Raw genomic sequence first — 10029 nt, 5'->3', positions numbered from 1 at the left:
CTCAGGAAATCCCAAGGGTTTTAGAAGCTCTTTTGTCAGGAATCAAGGATGAAGACTAAATATATGCATTTCTTATTATAACATAATATCACACCTTCTCCTTATTTGCTGAAAGTGTGAGTGCCACCTGTGCCATCTTTTAAAAGTGGTCCCAGTGAACATTTAGCATTTGCCATTATTTTGCACTCCTTTGTTAGGTCAGGGACCCACCTGAGAACCTACTTAAAAACTGTGGACCATCATCCCATCCAAAAATGCACTTATGTACACACACATACGTGCACAACTGTGCATGCAATCCGAGGGGCTCGCAGACCACTGAAACCTGTAGTCTCCAGGTAAGAATCTCTGTCCCCATGTGTTCAGCAGACAAGTGTTGTCTGCAGGCCACGGAGAACTGAGACAAAATTCTATCACTTCTACATTATTAAGGGAAAGGAAGAGAAAGTATGAAATAAATTTCAATGAGGAATTCTTATGGATTTTTGAAAGGTTTTAATGGTAAGATTAACAATAAAAAGCTCTGTGTGTATGCATCATAGAATGCTGTATAAATTTAAAGGATTCAATCTCTATTTGTGTATAGAATACGATAGAAAGCTAAAAGTGGAGGAGCATCGCTGGCCCTCCTCATTAGTTGGCCTTTGCTGGACAAGCTTTTAAGGCAGTAGGCATTGTTCAAGGTCCTACAATGTGCCAGCCATCGTGTTGGCACCTGGGAGGAAGGAGAAAGATCATGAGGACTATTGCCCTGGAGGGAAGTTTACGGCCTAGGGGAGAGGAAGATGGGAGAGGAACAGATGCATAGACGAGTATATTAAAAAAAAACAACACTAATGAAAAGAGCTAATGATGTGTTAAAATAGACTTGTGGAAAAGCCATAGAGAAAGGAGGTGGCATGTTGTGGGGACAGAGTCCCAGAGAGCAGTTCCCAGGCTCTTGATCACACATGGAAAGGTGCTGGCTCAGGTCGTAGATGGCCATCAGCTGTTACCAGTTAGCCATCAGCCACGCATATAACTGCCGTGGCTACGCAAGTGGAGTTGTTGGTTGGCAGAGGAGCGCGGATGGCAGCTAGCAAGTGGGGTTGGGTGGTTGGCAGAGAAGCAGATGGCGGGTTGCAGCTAGCAAGTTGGTTGGTTGGTTGGTTGGTTGGTTGGTTGGTTGGGTGGTTGGTTGGTTGGCAGAGAAGCAGCTGGCAGATTGCAGCTCCTGCTTTCCGTATCTCCAACCAAGCCGCCAGCAAGAATATAGTGGTATGACCACTCTATCTATGGCTCTGTGGGTGTTCTTTTTTGGCCTCACCATATCCTGTGTTCTTATGCGGGAAGCAAGATCAGAGATCCTGCATGACACATGGCATAGCGAGCAGGGTACAACGTTGGCCAGAATCCCCAAAGGAGTAATGGAGCAGTTTATACCTGTGAAAGCTCAGCTTAGGAAGCATGTGAGAAGTGGCACCGGGAGCAGGAAACGCAATCTGCCTTGGAGAAATGTGACCCCTCGGTGAATTGGTGTTCCTCTCGAGCCTCCAGATGACACGCCTTCCTGTTGGCCATGGCAGGCGTCGCCTTCCTTTTGGTGGTCTGCTGCTGTTGTGGGCTCCAGGGGTGGTAGACATCTTGCACTGAGGCCACCAGCCACTCAGATACCTGGCATGGCAAGCAAGGTTCTGGCCAGGTAAGAATGATGTCTGACTCTGGGCAGGAGGACATGTGGTCCCCACACAGTGTGTGGTGCCGGGTGGCCACTGTTCTCCAGAGTTGGACTCCCATGGAGGGGTGGGAGGACATGGATGGTTCTCTAACCAGCATAGGCTGTTGAAAGCAAAGGTCCTTGTGGCCGTGTGGGCTGGGAAGTGCTTGCTGGGGTGGCCCAGATGTGGGACTTGTGGTCCCAGGAGGAAATGCTTGCTGAGTCCTTGGTGGAAGAGGTGGATGAGGTCGGGGTCGTCTCTCACCCCCAGGTTGGGGAGGACTTGGAGTCCTCGCACTGCGGGAAGGGCACACGTTGTGAGGCCAATGCACAGCCCTGGCTAATGACTGTGGACTATGGGGAAGTGCCTTCCATCCCTAATTTAATGGACCGCTTGACTGTTTGCTTGGGGATGTACCACCATGTAGTGGAACTGGCGGATGTTTGCTTCCTGTGTCCTCTCCCAGCCACCAGCGAGACTGTAGTGCAGGAAGACCCCTTGTTGGGGTGCAGGCAGATGTTTACTTCCTCTATGTCGACTGGCCGCCGTCGAGAATATGTAAGCACTTTGGCTGTGCCCAGAGAGACTGGTGGTACCCTAGGAAACCCTGGCTGTGCCCAGAAAGTTGGTGGACATCCAGGGACACCCCCGGGACATTACTTGAACTGGACTGAAACTTTTTCTCGTGATCTGGGTTCCTGACACAGGGCCCCTTGCGGAAGACGCTTGTCATGTAGATTGTGAGGTGAGAACCTGTAGGGGTGGAGTGTGGGGACAGAGTCCCAGAGAGTAGTTTCCAGGCTCTCGGCCTCACATGGAAAGGTGCTGGCTCAGGTAGTAGATGGTCATCAGCTGTGATCAGGTAGCCATTAGCTGTGGCCAGTTAGCCATTAGCATGAATATAACTGCCATGGTTACGCAAGTGGGGTTGTTGGTTGGCAGAGAAGCGCGGATTGCAGCTAGTAAGTTGGTTGGTTGGTTGACAGAGAAGCAGACAGCAGATTGCGGCTCCTGCTTCCTGTGTCTCCAACCCAGCCACCAGCGAGACTATAGTGGTATGACTCCCCTATCCATGGCTCTGTGGGTGTTCCTTTCTGGCCTCACCATATCCTGTGTTCTTATGCGGAGAGCAGGATCAGAGACCCTGCATGACAAACATAAAAGAAGCCCTGAAGAATGAGACGATGTTCAGGCAAAAGTTTCTTTTCTTTTTTTACCATCTTTTTAGTTTCAGGAAGAGAGAGTTCCTGGGTTCTTCTACCCACCCCCACTAGTCTTATCACCTGGGCCTAGTACTAGCTATTCCCAAAAGAGAAAAGGCCAAAGTGCGTACAGTCTTCTCTCCAGTAATAAATAGAAGTGGCTAACATGTGCCGGGAACTCTGCCAAGTGTTTTCCAACTGTTATCTCTAATTCTGACAACAACAAAATGGTGGTGAACGTTAGCCCCACTTTATTGAGGAAACTTGCCATGGCCACACAGCCAGAAAGTGGCTAAGTCAGGACTGAAGCTGACTCTATCTTCAAAACCCACTTTCTTTCCTCTGTGCCACATGGCTGCTGTGGGCATCATGATGTTGTGTGGCAGTACACACGCGCACACACACACACACACACACACACACACACACACACACACACACACACATAGAGCAGACATTGAATCCTTGGTTAGTGAGCAAATCAAAGAAAAGAACAAAAGAGAAAGTTCCCAGTAGGAGCAGCTACTGGGGAGCCTGTCCCTGCATCCTGCAGAATGATTTCTCTTCCTTGCTCATGCCATATCAGCAGTCAGACCCCAGCGTGCAGAGCAACACTCCCCAAACCCAGAAGAAACGGCCCCCTCTCACCAGAAGCTAAACCTCCAGCTCAGGTGCATTCATTCATCAAGTGCTGACTGAGGAGCAGCTCCCGGGCTCCGGGCTCCACTTCAGCAGCACGGGGGCCTTTCTGTCAGAAGGTGTCTTCTTTATTTTTGTTTAGCTTTTCTGTGGCTTCATTTTTTTCCCCTTTTTTGTTTGTTTGCTTGTTTTCCTATGGAAAATTTCTAACATAAACAAAAAGAGAGAGAATGGTATAATGAAACCCCATGATTCTATGACCCAGCTGCAACCATTGGTAACTCATGGTTAATCTTGGTTTATCACTAATCCCTCTCTGGATTATTCTGAAAGAGACCATATCATCATATCATTGTCATCCATAAAGATTTCAGTGTAGTAGTTCCCCCTTTATCCTTGGTTTCTATTTCCATGGTTTCAGTTACCCATGGTCAACCGCAGTCTGAAAATGAAAATGTTAAATGGAAAATTCCAGAAATAAACAATTCATAAGTTTTCAATTGCGTGCTGTTCTGAGTAGTGTGAGGAAGTCTCTTGCCATCTGACTCCCCCCCCACCCAGGATATGAATCATCCCTTTGTCCAGTGTCTCCACTCTGTATAGGCTCCCCATCTGTTAGTCACTTGGTAGCCATCTCAGTTCTCAGATCAGCTATCACCGTATCACAGGGCTTGTATTCAAGTCTCCCTTATTTTACTTACTATGGCCCCAAAGCACAAAAGTAGGGATGCTGGCAATTTGGATATGCCAAAGAGAAGCTGTGAAGTGCTTCCTTTAAGTGAAAAGATATTATGTATGTAGGAAAAATATAGGGCCCAATAGTATTCATGGTTTCAGGTTTCCACTAGAGGTCTTGGACGTATCACCCCATGGGTAAGGGGGGACTACTGTATGCTTCTTAAATCCCTCCTATTCCATGGATTTCTCCTCCTTATAGTTAATTTGTTGAAGACGCTGGACCATTTATCACATGGAACCTCTCACAATTTGAATTTTGGTGATTGCACCCAGTGGTATCATTCAACACATTCCCCATTTTTTACAACCTTTTCTCTAAACTAATACTGGACCTAGAGTAGTTGATCTGATACTGGTTTGCCACTTTGCCAAGACTACTTAATGACCGGTATTTCATCAGGAGGCACCTCATATCTGGTAATATCTGACTATTTTTGTCTTTTGATAGTCATTAATGATCAAAGTCCAAATTCATTAATTCACTAGCGATTGCAAAGTGGTGATATTTTAATCCTTCTATTCCTTTTTCATTTAATACCTGGGATATATCAGAAAGGGAAGCTTCCCCTGATCCCCTATGTGGTTAACCAAAGAGCTGTTTATCACTGGGAGGGTAAAATAATGATTTCTTTCTCTTTATTTACCAATTTGCAAAATAGTGAATGGATCCCTAGCAACTACCAAAGTTGACCAATAAGATTTGATTTTTTAAAAAATGTTATGAATTTATCATTTAAAACATATTTTGTGAGTCTCAATCCATGGAATTATATTGTCCCAGCTTTGGTTAGTGGGAGGCTCTTCAAGTTGTCTCCAGATGTGTCCTGCAGCGGTATGTTTGAGATGTTTGAGGACCACCCAGGGCAGAGCTGGGCCCCTCCCTTTTGATGTCACCCTATTGTCCTTAATAAGTTTTTTACTATCTAGTTTGTAATGTGATGTTCCAGGCTCATCTTGAACATTTCCTTCCCAGGACCCCAGATCTGGAATCAGCCATTTTTCCAAGGAGCCCTGGTTCCTTTTAGTGAATGGCATTTGCAGACCATATTCTGGGTATAAAGAATGCTTGCTTCTGAATCGGTGATGATTTCCAGAAATACTGTTCTTTATAAGAAAATATGAGTTCACACTGATATTTCTATTTCAAATTCAGGACTAATGACTTTCTACTTTATTGATCTTACATCCATACCTCCTTTCTCTCATGTCAAGAATCCTACTTTCCAAAACAACCAATGTAATTACTCATTGCTTTATCCCACCATATGTACAAAACAGTCTTAGAATAGCAATACCGACACTACCACGGTTCACATTTCATCACTAGAAACAATTTAAGGTTTTTTGTTTGGGTTGGTTTTTAAGGGGTATATCATCAGGGCTATCTAATCAAATTCCTGAGTTTTAAGGTCATTGAAATAGTTCCTAACTGTGTAATGATACCACCAACTTGATAAACAAGTTTGTTTTATTTTGTCAAACATAAATTTGTCCTAAGATTTTCTAATGTATTTACAAACTTCCAAAATAAATCTACCAAATAAGATACAGTATTCTGAAAGGTCAAGCTTCTGTCCCATTCCTCTCATTGTTTCCTTTCTCCTCTATTTATGTAACCTTTAAAAAAGTTATGGTCTATTGGGCGGCTGGTTGACTCAGTTGGTTGGAGCGCAGTGCTTATAACACCAAGGTCACTGGTTCGATTCTCACATGGGCCAGCAAGCTGCGCCCTCCACACTAGAGTGAAAACAAAAACTTGACTTGGAGCTGATGGGTCCTGGAAAAACACACTATTCTCCAATAAAGATTTAAAAATAAATTATGGTTTATCATTCTATTTTTTCCTATAATTAAGTAAGCATTTATAATATATTCATATCTCCCTCCCCAATGATAGCATACCCTAATAAATATCTTCACCTGTCATTTTACACATAACAATATATCCTGTTGATCGCTCCATATAGTATAGAAATACTCTTCCTTTTTCAGCTGCACAGTACTCCATTGTGTGTATGCACCCTGGCTCATTTCCCCAGCCCCCTGTTATAGCCATTGGTGATTTCCAGTCTTCTGCTACTATCAATAATGTTGCAGTGAATAGCCTTGTGCATATTACTTCATTTTTGAATTTTTGACCATGTGTCTTTAAGGATGGATTCCTAGAAATGAAATTTCCATGTAATTTTGTCCACGTAAAATTGCTAGGTAGTGCTACATTACCCAGGAAACTAATTTCTCTTGTGTATTGAATTACAGTTGTGGCACAATACAACAAAGGGGTTAGGACATGGAGGGAGGAAATTAAGACCTCCCTGAAGGGCTGACGTCAGCCTCTTTGCAGGAGGGACCCACCTTGACAGGTGATTTGTTCAGTGCTGCTAAGATGGTTAGGGTGCTTCTGACACCTCCTTGTAGGAGGGGCCCCTCCCAAATCCTTGGCAGAGACGGGGAACCACTTTACCTTTCTGGGCGCACTGCTTCTGTTGCCGCAGCCTGCCTCATGAGCTCGGTGAAAGGAAGTCAGTGGACATGTTAAAGCAAAAGGAGCCTCATAAAGTAAAAAGTTCTAGATAATTTATCATTATCAAAGTTCAGTCAGCTCTCTCCCTCAGGGAACTAAATTGAGATCAGGAGATGGTGCCATATGGCTTGCAGCTCTATGTTTGAAGAGGTCAACCCAGGGCAGAGCTGTCCACCTGGAAAGTTGGCAGTTCACATTTTTCTCAGAGCTGCTCGTTCAGCTTCTGATGATATCAAGGACCTTCTGGAGAGCAAGCAGCTGTTGTTTTTGAAGGTTTCTCTTCAGCAAGGCTGTGTCCGCATCTGCTGCAGGCACTGTCTGGTGAAATATAGATTTGCCCAGGCAGAAGCTATCCTCTCCACCAGACTTTGCCACTGGATTGTCACCGCGTGTGGAGAGACCTTGCTTTGCATACAAAGCTGTAAAATTTCCTGAAGATGGGGTTCCCGTTTGCATCACCACCCTGCTCCCCATAGTCTCTGAGATTAAGCAGCTGGGAAAACTAAAGCAATTCTAAAATGGGAATGTCCAAGTCTTTGTAAAGATTCACAGATGCATAGTTGTGACAAGAAACCCTTTGTAAAGTATAATGTAAAATATGATTATTGTTATTATTAGTCAATTGATAAGTGATTAACAAAGGATTAAACAAACGGTGGTGTGAAAAAAGTATGGTGGGAATAAGTGTTCCAGGAATTTAGATTTGTGTGGGGGAGGGGCCCCTGAAGAAGGGAGACAAGAGGATGGGAGGATTTGGCTATGACGGCCTATGGGAATGGGAGTGGGGAAATGTTCCAGGAAGGGAGAAACTGCACCAGCCACTCAACAACAAGCACTATTTATTTGCAGCAACATCCTTGTCAGAAGAGTTCTATAAGGAAATTGTGTGAAATAGGGTCCAAATGTAGCCAACATTGATCAAGAGTCCCTTTGTGCTGGGCACTGAGCTAAGTGCTTTACCTGGGAGACCTCATTTCAGCCTCATGACAGTCCCATGGGGCGGTTACTATTGTGATCATCCTCAGCTAACAGATCAAGAAATTGAGACACAGAGAGGTTAACTAACTTACCTGAAGGCTAGGGAGAGCCACACCATTCAGAGCTTTGCATATCACACTAGGACTTTGAACTCCCATAGGCAGAGGGGAGCAGCTGTAGGTTTTGGAGCAGAGGTGTGACATGGTAATACTGGTGCTTCAGAAAAAAACAATGTAATATCGTGGTTGGGAGTTTGGATTTTGGCACAAAACTACCTGGTTTTTAAAAATCCCAGTTTTGCTACTTGTTAGCTGTACAATCTTAGACGTATTATTTAACTACTCTGTGCCTCAGTTTCCTCATCCATAAAATGGGGGTAATAAAAGCATCCAGCTTTTAGCGTTTTATGAAGAGTAAATAGATAATAAATGTAGAGCACTTAGAACACTGATGGCACTTGTGTATACGACAACTGTTAGCTATAACCAATATGTTAGCTATCTACTAGATGGACTGCAGAGAGGTCAGAGTCAGGGAGGCCACAGGAGGCCTGATCTGAAGCAGGGCTGCCTAGGGTGATGGCAACTGGAATGGGGAGTAAGACATTTTAAGATAAGATTCAATAGGATCTTAACTGGAAGTGTGGGGTAAAGAGTAATAGTGAATGGCTCTCATTAACTGGGAGGAAAGGTCTCCTGATAGCAACAGGTTATCTAGGAAAGAAACTAGTTTTGGGGGCAAGACCACATTTTTGGAAACATGGGAGGTGTAAAGAGGACCCTGGGTTCTATTGCCAGCTCTGCTACCAGGTGGCATTATCACCTTGGCAAAAGCCTCCTTCCTCCTCTGGGCCTGTTTTCCCATCAGAAAAATGAAGCGTTTACATTGAGGTCTCAAAATTCCCAACTTAGTTATTTCCCAGTTTTGCTGGGAGTGCCCTACAGGGAGAATGATGCTGACAGCCTGGCTCTTAGGGTTTTTGAGGTTCAGAGGTAGGTGATAAGAGGAAGGCAGTAATATAAGAGGACCCCCATGTCCTTACTTTTCTTCATGCCCACTTACATGTTGTACTTCAGATTCCTGCACTAGCCCCCTCGGGTATGCTCTCCAAAATAGCCTGTCCTATAGATTCTGGCACCTCTCAAGAGATTCTGGGGACCCACCTCGAAGAAAGTCAAGTTCAATGTTTATTCAATTTAGCTGCTCTCTCTTCCATTTGATTAGTTCCTGTCTGGGCTTTGTTTTTTTGTACCAGATTAGAGAAGAAAAGGAAGGTTGTTTTTAAAGTTCACTACCCTAAGCACTGGCGTCAGAGACACAGCAAGTGAAACCGGAATCCTTGGTAGAGGTGGGAGCCCAGAAGAGCTTGTGTTTACCAAGAGAGTACACCTGAGGGGAGGGAGCATCACCTGCCCAGGTGTGTGCCTGGAACTGGCCTCAGGCAGGTGCACGCCTTCCATTCAGGATGGCTGTAGGAGAATGTGCCACTCTTCTTGAGAAGAGCTACATTTTGAAATAGTTTCACATAAAAGAAAATAGAATGACAAAACTGAGGCTGAATAATGAACATGTGAATGCATGACAGTCAACTTAGAAACAAACACCTGGGGAGACATTGTTTTCAAATACAATACCACTTACACAACACAGCAGAATAATACTACATAGCAGGGTGTCCCCTCCTCCTTTTGTTTTAGCCAGCCTCTGTGCCTAAACCTGTTTCCTCAGGTTGTGACAATATTTAGAATTAAAGTTAGGAATTAAAAATTAATTCTAGCATATAGTGATTGATAGTCTTTTTAAAAAAACTTTAGGGGCGGCCATTTAGCTCAGTTGGTTAGAGCGCGGTGCTCTTAACTACAAGGTTGCTGGTTCGATCCCCACGTGGGCCACTGTGAGCTGCGCCCTCCACAACTAGATTGAAACAACTACTTGACTTGGAGCTGATGGGTCCTGGAAAAACACACTTAGAAAAAACAAAAAACAAAAAACTTTAATTCGTTCTCAAACTTAATGGTTAGAGGGAACTTGACATTAAGTAGGCTTCTTTCAGTTTACACAGAATCACCGCTGTTATTCAGGTCAGCAAATATTTATTGGGCATTTTTATTATGTTTTTAGTTTTTACTTAAATTTATCAGGGTCACATTGGTTAAAAACACTATATATATTTCAGGCATACAGTTTTATAATACAACATCTGTACACTCCACTGTGTGCTCAGCACCCAAAGGCTAGTCTCCTTCTGTCA

Source organism: Rhinolophus sinicus, chromosome 17 (genome assembly GCF_057876585.1).
Source record: "Rhinolophus sinicus isolate RSI-liver-muscle chromosome 17, RSI-T2T, whole genome shotgun sequence".
Classification (NCBI taxonomy): domain Eukaryota; kingdom Metazoa; phylum Chordata; class Mammalia; order Chiroptera; family Rhinolophidae; genus Rhinolophus; species Rhinolophus sinicus.
The sequence above is the reverse complement of the archived record's forward strand: the minus strand, read 5'-3'. Positions refer to the sequence as shown.